We start from the raw sequence: 11,763 nt of genomic DNA, 5'->3' as shown, positions 1-11,763 counted from the left end.
GTGTTTTTTTTTATTGGTCTTAAACTCCGCAAATTGTGTTTATTAAGAAATGAAATGTATGTATATACTCAGGAAAAGAACAGAAAAACAGTAGTTAAATACATTTTTTTGGACCCCCCCCCCCCCCTTGAATAAATCCTGGTTACGCCACTGACGGACAAAATTTAATGGGCTAGTTAATTAATAGAGATTCATTCGGGATAAATTAAATAGCTGATCTCAGTGATGAAGTAATGAACCAATAATAGGCAATAAGGATACAAGGAGTAGGTGCTGATATGCATATAGGTATACCTACTATACTATGGTTAGGTAGTATTTATTATTATTTATTTGATTTGATGTTAAAATGATTTTAGATTTAACAATAGGTATATTATACTTAGTATTATATTTACTTAAAATAAATAAATAATTATACATTGTTAATTTGTTACTAATTATCTTACTTCTATAATACAATAGAAAACCGAATTTACCAAATTTGCAAATAGATACCTACGCGGCTGCGTAATAAGCATAATATTCAGTCTTGTTGAATATATTCATTAAAAATATTTTTTTAAACATTATTGTCTTTATTATTAGCTCTATATTATTGCCAGGTGCTTGTATGTATGCAAAAATTTAAAATATCCATTGTCCATGAGGAACGAAGCAGGTAAGTTTATAGTAGGTGTAACTATGATATTTATATTATATTTTGTTATTATATATTTAACTGCCCTTAAGAGTATTAGTATTAACTATTAAGCATAAAGCAGTTATACATTATACATATCTGAAGTATAACTATTGTACATTTTTTATAATTTATAATATTTAGATAATAAATAATAATTATAATAAATATTAAATTTAGGCTAATAATGGCCATAGACCATAGCTGCTGGGCTCTAGAGTCTAGACCAATAAAAAAATATTTAAAAAATTAATATATTAAATTTAAAAGCAAATACAAATATTTTATAAAGTAATCTCATTAAATTTTTGTGTTTATTTAGAAGGAGAATATTTGCAATTTGCATGCCTATATTAAAATACTAAAATACATAGGTATATGTACAATAAGTGATACATACCTATATATTTTCGTAAATAAAAAAAAGGTGGGTAAGTGGATTTCACTCTGCTGTACAGTAGGTTACAAGTCGGTCACTGTATAATGGATGGTATTAAATTTGAATTCAATGATATAATATCATTGTATAAGAAAAACGATTCTGAGCTGAGACGGTATGTCAGGTATAAGACATAATATTATATTATAGTCTATAGTATTTAAAAAAAATTGTCCTATGTACCTATAATAAATATATACATCAACAAAAACCGTAGTACTATCATAGATATATAAAAGTATACTTTAGAAGTTTCAAGTACCCACGAATAATATTATACAATCACAACAAAATAACTAAAATAGTTATCCTAGGTTTTTAATATGTAATTTCGTCCAAATTTGTACTTAAAATGACTATAAAAATAAACTGTGTAAATGTAATTTTTAGATTTTTTGGTAACAGAATTAATTACTTACGTGGAATTTTGTTTTAAATTTTCAATTCTTAGATACAAAAATTGAACATTTTATAAATTTTTAACTACAAAATAATTTTTCAAATTAAAATTTGATAAATTTTGTCAAAATTTGATCTTTAAATGCTTATAAAAAAAAATTGTGCCTATGTATTTTTAATATTTTTCAACTGATATTGTAACAATATATCAGGAGCTTTGTATTAAATTTATACACTTTTTGGCCCAACAAATAAAATTTTATTGATATTTTTAGAAAAAAAACTAAAAAAAATGGAAAATGAAAATGTCCGTAAAGAGCTCAAAATAAATCAAAATATTTTGAAAATTTTATGGTGTATAGAAGATGCTAAGATGCTTAGATTTTTTTTAAAGTTACACCAAAAACCAAATTCAATTTTGTGAAAAATCGATTTTGCGTAAAAATTCCCGTTTTTCCTTAATTTTTCTTTTGTTTTTCCCGGCGCTTTTGAAAACTACTGGGAAATTCTGACCTCCCCAATGCACCAACGATATTCACTTTCTGATCGAACAAGATACTGAAGTTGAAAATCGTAGCATTATTTCTTACTTATCGTGTACACAGACACAAAAAAAAAATAAAATAAAATAAAAAAAAACACACATTATTGTAAAATCAATACATTATTCATCGTTCCACTCAGAATCTAAAATGATACCTGGACAGGACCGCTTATTGAAGGTAGATCGATATTGAATCTGCAGATACAATTTAATAGATTGGTACAACAGGTGTAGAGTACACTAATAGATGTGTTAAATTTTAATTCAATGATATAAAATATTAAAAACATTGTATACAAAAAACGATTCTGAAGACCGTCTATCAGCCTAATTAGATATGTACTAAGTATATTTTATGATATTATTGCTATTAAAGTAATTCATTTTACTATTAGACATTACTCATTATAGTCATTATTTTTAGTAATAATGTAAGTAGGTTGAATTATTTTTTTCCGAAAAAATTTCACTTAAAAATTAGTTTTCTAAAATTTTTTGGATTTACGGTTGGAACAGTCAAACCGTGTGACTATTACTTCCCTATACCTACCTATACCCATACCTACTAGTGCTACTACAATACTACATTATATTTAATATTGACTTAAAAAATCATAACTATGTAGGTATATACATGCATATAATATGTTATATAATTTATATTAGTATTTAATTTTAGTATATATTACCAACGTCCAACATTTATGAATATCTCGGTAGGTAATATATTTATAAGCAATCAATTTTCCGTAAACTTGTACCTAATCAAACCTACTATTTACTAATTAGTAATTTATTATACTATAATTAAAAGTTGTACTTCACTAGGTGTCTAGGTACTACCTACATTTCCACATACTATTATGATAACATACTTTTTTATATTTTTGTATTAGTTATAGGTAAAATACTTGATTGTAAAATTCGCTAGTGTTACCTACTCTACTTAAAATAGTAATGTGATGTAATCACTAATCACGCATTTACGCAAAAATTATAGTAAAAAATGTAACACTGATAACAGATATTTAACCGGGCAAATTCGACCGGTTAAACTCCGGTTAACTTTAATCGGAGATGGTACAACTGGCCCTAAGCAGCAAATATATTGCTAATATTGTGTTAATTTAATAGTTTCTCATCGGAATAAAAATAAAATGTAATATGTACCTACCTATTCTTATTTCTAATTCATTTTAAAAAACGCCTCTTCAGTAAGTGATTAATAATTAGTGACTAAACATTAGAAAGTATTCTGTATTAGTGTATTTGTGTATTGCTTAAATACTAAGGTAAATGTACTTAAGAGGATGTCAGCCCACCATTTGTTTTTTCTGCCGACCCAAACGGAACATAGCAAATTTATGTTTAGCAGAACCAACCATGTGTTGTTATTTTTAATATTGAAGTGAATTCACCTATTATCAAACTTTAAGTTAAGAACATTACCATGTCCCTGTGTTGACTTTTTTACGATATTTTAATATTTATACAATTTATAAGCATTTTAAAATTTTAATAATTTACATGCTCATAAGTCATAACTTACATAAAAATTAAAAGATCATAAAATAATTAACACATGTAATGTGGATTGGAGTTGGTGATTTTCTGTCTTTGTCAATTATTATTATTGATGTGATATTTTAGCCTGTGTATTTTAGTACTGAGTGTATCGAGTTTGAACCACGGTTTCGGTGGACCAATTTTTTGCATTTTTTGATACTTTAGAGTCAAATTATACAATTTACGTACGCACCACGCGAACTGCGGAGTCTGCGATCTACTGCTGGTAGATTGCCTACAGCCAACCTGATAATATACTGCTCGCATAATCACAAGCGAGTCTCACGAACAACGCCAGTCGGGATGGCTATAAAATGATAGTATAAATTAAAATATAATGTACCTAATTTACACTTAAAAAGATATTGCTTCCACAGCGTGTTACACCCAAAAGAAGTCAAACAATCACAATTCACAAAAACCTAGCAATAGCAAAGTATTGCCGTGTCAGCGAGTGTAATATATAGATTTCCTACTGTACTTCAGTATTTGGAATAATTACAAACGAATAATGATATAATGACACAGACATGCGACGAAGCATCGACTAATGTAGAATATTAAAAATTACTAATATTTACAATACATGTCTGATACTCTGATGTCACAGTCCAACTATCACTATGTATATTGTTAAAGTCAAAAATATATTAAGTAGGTATTTTGCGTAGAATAATTTATTAATTATAATCCATAACAATTATAAGAACTCCTAAAGAAAAGATTTCAAAGTTAATCTAAATAATATTTATTATTTAAAATATGGTGTAAATATTGCCTAGAAAACGAGTTTCATTATATGGTACAACCTCATGAGTACAATATAATAGGTATACTATTATAAAAAGTAAATGTCATGTGTACTCGTATTTATATGTTGATATAACACAATCACTATAATATAGCTTAAAATATTTTCCATACGACCAATGGGCAATGGACACACGGCACATAAAAGGCACCTTTGTTGTACCTATATGTATTATAGTACCTATACATACTACATACGAGAGTCACGCAAACGTATTTATTAAATTACATTTATACTATAGTATTATATCATTATATTATATAGTAGCCATTAAATATTAATTATCAGCTATATGCCTATGCCCTATATACATACTAATATACTATTATATCGTCTATGTCGATTATATCACATATCATTTTGATTTTAAATCGATTTATATCGAAGTCAATTAATAATATTCAACTACAAAGGCAAGTATGCAGGGTGATGACTAACGATTTTGTTTTATATTTTATTATTGTCTACCCATTCGAATTGATTGGTTTACCACTATAATATAGTTATGCGCTCAAAAGGTAAAAAAAATGTATTATTGCTACAGAGATCAAAGATATAGTGAGAATATATAATAGATAAACAAACCTATACGGCTATACCTGCATCTGTGTGACTATGTATAATGTTTATTATAATTTATAATAATATAATATCGTGGTGAGGACATGGCTCTCAAACGTTTAGGTAATTAAAAGGCTCTATAATAACTAATATTATAGTTACCTACCTTTTCTGATTTTACAGCAAGGCCAAAATCCATATTTAATGCACTTCACTTAGTTTTTTAGTACCTATAGGCTTTGACATTTATGTAATTATATTAAGTCACTGAAATTTGAAAAATTTAAATTTAATATATTGGATAATAGTAAAAAACTCGATAACCTGGTGTTATTATATTTATTGTACCTACACTTATATTATGCTGCACTTAAGTTGAACGATATAAACCTAAGTACTGTATTTTGCATTACAGTGATTAAATAACAACATATTTGTTATCTTTGAGATACTTTGTAAATACATATTATATTTTTTGCATAAATACGTCAGATGGTGGGAGGGGGAGGTGTTACATCACCCCACACACTCCCTTACCCTATTCTCTAAAGCACTACACTTACCCACGTAGGTATGTTAACAGCTAGTAGGTATTTGATAACCGATATAATAGATAAAACGTATCGATACGACAATACGTCCATGCATATTAATCTGATTTGGACAGCAACATTTTCGACCGCTGTAGCGTAGGCCGTAGCGCTCACTATTACCGCCCACTAGCCGGTAAAACAATGTTCACTGGACGGAAAATGGTCTTCTTTTATCACTTCGACCGTCATTGAAAATTTAACTTTCGGTGCAGGCGTGACAAAAAATATAATATTATTATTATACAACCGAAGCACGCCGAAACGCGTAAAACGATATAACGACCGCATAACGCAGTTAAGGTTAAAATTCTGGAGGGACTACAACAGCCCTAAACAAAACTATTACCTTGAAATAACTCGTGAGGGTCCACTCGAAAAGTCATAAATAAATATGCATTATAAATTATAATTTATAAGTCTATACCTACAGCTGATTGACTTCCTGGTTTTTTTTTTATTGAGTTTAGCCTATATAGGCGCATATTATCTATATTAACCATTTGAAAAACTTGTTACATTTTAATATTTTACATCGACTCAGTCCATCTTTTATCTATGACTCGCTCACTGAAATTCAAACTGCTATTACTTCGTACAAGCATATGAGAGTCAAAACTGAAAGCAAATAGTAAATTTCCTAAAACAGCCATAGATGGTTTATACGTTTATGTCGTGTTTCCATACATACCAAATACCTACCTACCAATTATTTAAAATACTATGCACAGTGACTACGTCAACTCTTGGGAAAACATTTCATGCATGCAAATTCAAAATACTGAAAACCTATACAATAGAAACACAACGATTGGGATACTGGAGAATGGAGTCAAATAACAAATGTGACTTTTTCATGTCATTTTTTCAGAATCGTTTCGATTCTCAAGAGTATACTCCGAAATTGTTCCCTTGTCCAATGATGAAACTTTGCGTTTTGTTATTGATAATGAATGATGATTATTACAGATGTATAATTGCATAAGTATTTAATATAGCTAAATAATATTTTTTTAAATAAATAAATGTAATATCATATTTAGTTTTAAATTTAATATATCGGAGTAAATAAAGATTGTAGTAATAACAATTAAAAATGCTTAAGAGATTGGTGTTAAGAGGATGTGGATGGCGAAGACCCCACAAGTCTTTTTCTGAAAACGATTTGGTGGGTGGTATATTTTCCATTCACGTTCTACCCCTATTCATTTTTGAGTGTGCGCCATTTATTAACTGCAGCGGACGCGATTTATTCATTGGAGACAAATACGGAAAAACTGCTGTTCGTTCACACTATACCTATATATACCACTGCCACGCCGCGCCGTCGTCAACATAATATAGCATAGCGGTTTTGGTGTTTGGGCAACGGAGTGGTGCGGGGATCAGCGCGCGGGAATAGCACCGCCGGGGAAAGGCGCCCCAGTCCAAAAATCCTCAACAACCGCTAGCAGAGGTCCCTTTTGTCGAAGGGGAATAACTTTCTGACGACATATTATTATATAACGATCTGTCGTTGCGCAAGGTCACGCGAGGGGAAGTTACGCTGTGCGGTGGACATACAAGTATGTATACAGTTCCTATACACCGTATAACGTAAGTACCTACTAAGTACTAACCATATACCGGCTATAAGTACTTCGACCGCGCAAGCATAATATACGCTGTATAGTGTAGTAAGTATATAGTATAACTTATATACTGTATATATACATTTGTCAGTTGTCAGTATATAAGTTGTCGGTGTGTGAGGAGACAGAGACAGGAACTTTAATTTTTAAAATATCTTTCATATTATAGTTAATTTACAAAAAGTTACTACTTATACTATAATATTTTAGTCTCTATAATGGGTACTGTAGTACTGCAGAGTGCAGGGTGGGTACTTAAACTTACATAAGCGCCTACAATACGTATTTTATAATATATTTATTTATGGTTTATCACTTTTTAAAACTATACCTGCAGTGTGGCAATGTTTATATGACTTATTTTATAGGTGTGTATTTTGTATTTTTGAGTCTTGCGCGGCTTTGTCTTTTTGGGCATCACCCCACCATTTTCTCATTTTCAGGTCCAATCATGTTTCAGCAGTTCTCACCAATGTCACTTGTATATTCTAGGTCTGCCAGTTTAAGTAAAGCTCCACATGGAATATGGATTAGGTATGTCTAATCGTTATTATTACAAATTCTATAAAATATAAATATACTATGCAGTTATGCCTATTAGGAATAGGTAAAATTCTTATTTTCATAAACGAAATTTGTAGGCATTTTTAAATTATGCACACTGTACTATTATTATATAATACTTACTGTATAAATTATACTATACATTTTTTTTAATTTTAATTTATTTTTTATAAAAACCCATATTTAGTTCTAATCACCAGATCAGTAACCAAATTAGAACTTAGAATGTATAATATAGTAAATAGGACAAAAACTCTGGAACAAAATAAAGAGATATACATATCTATATTATTCCCACAAACCCGTTAAATATGGTTGACTTATAATATTTCATGATACAAAATCTGAAATCTGTAATTTTTGTGCACCTAGTTTTTGTTTGTAATTGGAGGGCAACTGTAGCGATCTCCTATCACGCGTAGGTAATATAATAAAATTATAAGACGTTTTAAAACTCATTTTATTCTATTGACTGTTGATGTTTAATCCGTTAAATCTGTATTTGGTAATCACGTTGGTTTCAAAGGTACACAACCACCTTGCTAACTACAGGAGTTTTCCGCTAAGTATAATGTAGTCTAAACTCTAAAGTTAAGTGGACGCTACCCATAAATTTGTTGTCTCCGTCTTACACACGCACGACATAGCAAATGGAAGTTCACTAGTTTCAATAGTGTGCTGTTAGTTTTGATACTAGAGTGAATTGACCAACTATAAAACTTTTTGGTAAAAACATTATCTGTGATTAGGAATTTAGAATATATATATTACATTATATATTTCAATATTTTATACTTCATAATCTTACATTTTTAAGCATATAATAATTGCCTAAAAATTGTTTGCATATATTAATATACTTATAATATACCTAATACCATTGAGTACAATAATAATATACCTAAAAATAATATTTCACAATATACCTATACTTAGTGCTAATACTTACCTAATTTTATATAATATTATTTCCAATGTTGACCAAATAGTTTTTTTTTATTAATAACCATTTAAACTTTAAATAGAAGGGATGATATCCAGTTAAATTCGTGTAATGCACTATTCGTCTTCTCCACTCATTCCGAAAACTCTAAATAGGTATTATGCTTTATTAATATAAATCGATAATCTGCCTACAATTCTACCAAATAGATAAAATGTTATATAATATTCAAAATTATATTTAGTGTTTAAACGTTATCAAAAGTGTTTTAGAAAAGCTTCAGGAAAATAAAATTGTATATAATAATATAGTACAATAATATGACCATTAATTCCTAGTTTTTTAAAATGAATAAAATTATTATTTACTATAAAAATGTTATACATATAATATCATTAAGTAATAAAGAAAATAATTATTTGTATTAAGTAAACTTTATTTTAACCATTATTAAATCGTAAATATTTACAGACCGTATAGCATAGTACCAAAGGTACTACTCACACTAATATCTAGTCTATAATTAATATATTTTTTTTAATCGATATAAAAATATATCAATTATGAAAACAAGAGTAAAAATGCACTTATAAAACACAGATAAAAACGCCACTCCTCGAGAGTTGGGCTATTGTAATTTGTAAACTCTTTCTGGTAAACTCAGCAGTAGTCAGTACCTACTATTATATCTATCGTATATATTAACTTTCCGGAGTCTGTAATAACTTTGTTTGTACATTATGACAGACGACAGTATTATTTATTTTAATAATATGAATTATGATCATACATATTTAAAAAAGGTGGGCAAGTGGTTGTCGCTCTTCTGTACAGTAGGTTAAAAGTGGGTCACTGTATAATGGATGGTATTAAATTTTAATTCAATGATATAATATCATTGTATAAGAAAAACGATTCTGAGCGGAGACGGTATGTCAGTCGAGGTATAAGATATAATATTATATAGTCTATGATATTAAAAAAAAATTGACCTATAATAGGTACCTATAATAAATTCCAAATTAATCATATCACAAGATCTATTAGGTACTTATAACGCGTTATACAATCAATACAAACCGTGATACTATCATAGATTTATAATAGTACACATTAGAAGTTTCAAGTATACCCAAGAATAATATTATACAATCATAACAAAACAACTAAAATAGTTATTCTAGGTTTTTAATATTTAATTTCGTCCAAATTTGAACTTAAAATTACTATAAAAATAAACTGTGTAAATGTATTTTTTAGTTTTTTGGTAACAGAATAAATTACTTATGTGGAATCTTGTTTTAAATTTTCAAATCTTAGTTACAAAATTTGAACATTTTGTACATTTTTAACTACAAAATAATTATTCAAATATAAATTTGATAAATTTTGTCAAAATTTGATCTTTAAATGCTTATAAAAAAAAATTGTGCCTATGTATTTTTAATATTTTTCAACTGATATTGTAACAATATATCAGGAGCTTTGTATTAAATTTATACACTTTTTGTCCCAACAGATAAAACTATATTGATATTTATAGAAAAAAAACTAAAACAAATGAAAACTAACAATGTCCGTAAACAGCTCAAAAAGAGTCACATTATTTTCAAAATTTTATCGTGTATAGAAAATGCTAATATGAACATTCAATACAATTTTCAAGTATCTAGTCATTCTTATTTTAATTACAACAAAATAAGAAAATTGTAACATGAGAAATCGAGTGAATATCAAATGTTGTAAAAATATAAATTTCAAAAATATATAAACAACGGACACTACAAATGTCCGTAAACAGCTCAAAATAAGTCAAAATATTTGGAAAATGTTATGCTGTATAGAAAATGCTAATATAAACACTCAGTCAAAATTTTATGTACCTACGGTAAAGTTTAGAGTTGAGCTAAAAACCAAAATCGATTTTCTCGAAAATAGATTTTGCGTAAAAATTCCCGTTTTTCCTTAATTTTTCTTTTGTTTTTCACGTTGCTTTTGAAAACTACTAGGAAATTTTTACTTTTGATACTCCTATCAGAAAAGATACTGTTGAAGAAAATCGAAGCACTTTTACTGTCCTAAAAGGTGATGACAGTCACAAAAAAAAAATAAATAAAAAAAAACACACATCATTGTAAAATCAATACATTCATCGTTTCACTCAGAATCTAAAAGCAGGTAAGTGGATGTCGCTCCGCTGTACAGTAGGTTACAAGTGGGTCATTATATAATGGGTTGTATTAGACTTCAATGATAAAATATCATTGTATAAGAAAAACGATTCTGAGCGGTTTGTCAGTCTGGATATTTTATATTGTTATTATTTAGTTTATCATGTAAGTTGAATTAATATTATAATATTATAATTTTTTATTCGTTTCTATGGTGATAAACAAAGCATTAGAAATTAAAATCCCATTTTTAGCGTTTTTTCGTAACTTTTCGGTGTTTTTTCCCGTGGCAAATAACTATTGAAAAAATCGAAAAATAACCTCTTTAAAGTACCATATAAATTCATGTCAATTTTCAGTGCATATATCAACTAAAAACTGTAATATGCGTTCTTAAGATACAAAAGATTTATTGTTGAGCTATTAGAATCAATATCATCATAATTTTAGATTCTGAGTGGAACGATGAATGTATTGATTTTACAATGATGTGTGTTTTTTTTTTTTATTTTTTTTTGTGTCTGTCATCACCTTTTAGGACAGTAAAAGTGCTTGGATTTTCTTCAACAGTACCTTTTCTGATAGGAAAGTGAATCTAGTTGGTATTTTGGGGGGGTAAAAAGTAAGTATTCCAGGATTTTAAAAAGCGCCGTAAAAAACAATAGAAAAATTAAGGAAAAACGGGAATTTTTACGCAAAATCTGTTTTCGACAAAATTGATTTTGGTTTTTGGTGTAACTTTAAAACGAATGACTGTAGATACATGAAATTTTCACTGGTTGTTTATATTTCCATTTTCTATATATGATAAAATTATTCAAAATATTTTGATTTGTTTTGAGCTGTTTACGGACAATCTTTA

Source organism: Acyrthosiphon pisum, chromosome A2 (genome assembly GCF_005508785.2).
Source record: "Acyrthosiphon pisum isolate AL4f chromosome A2, pea_aphid_22Mar2018_4r6ur, whole genome shotgun sequence".
Taxonomy (NCBI): domain Eukaryota; kingdom Metazoa; phylum Arthropoda; class Insecta; order Hemiptera; family Aphididae; genus Acyrthosiphon; species Acyrthosiphon pisum.
This window is presented reverse-complemented; position numbering follows the sequence as displayed.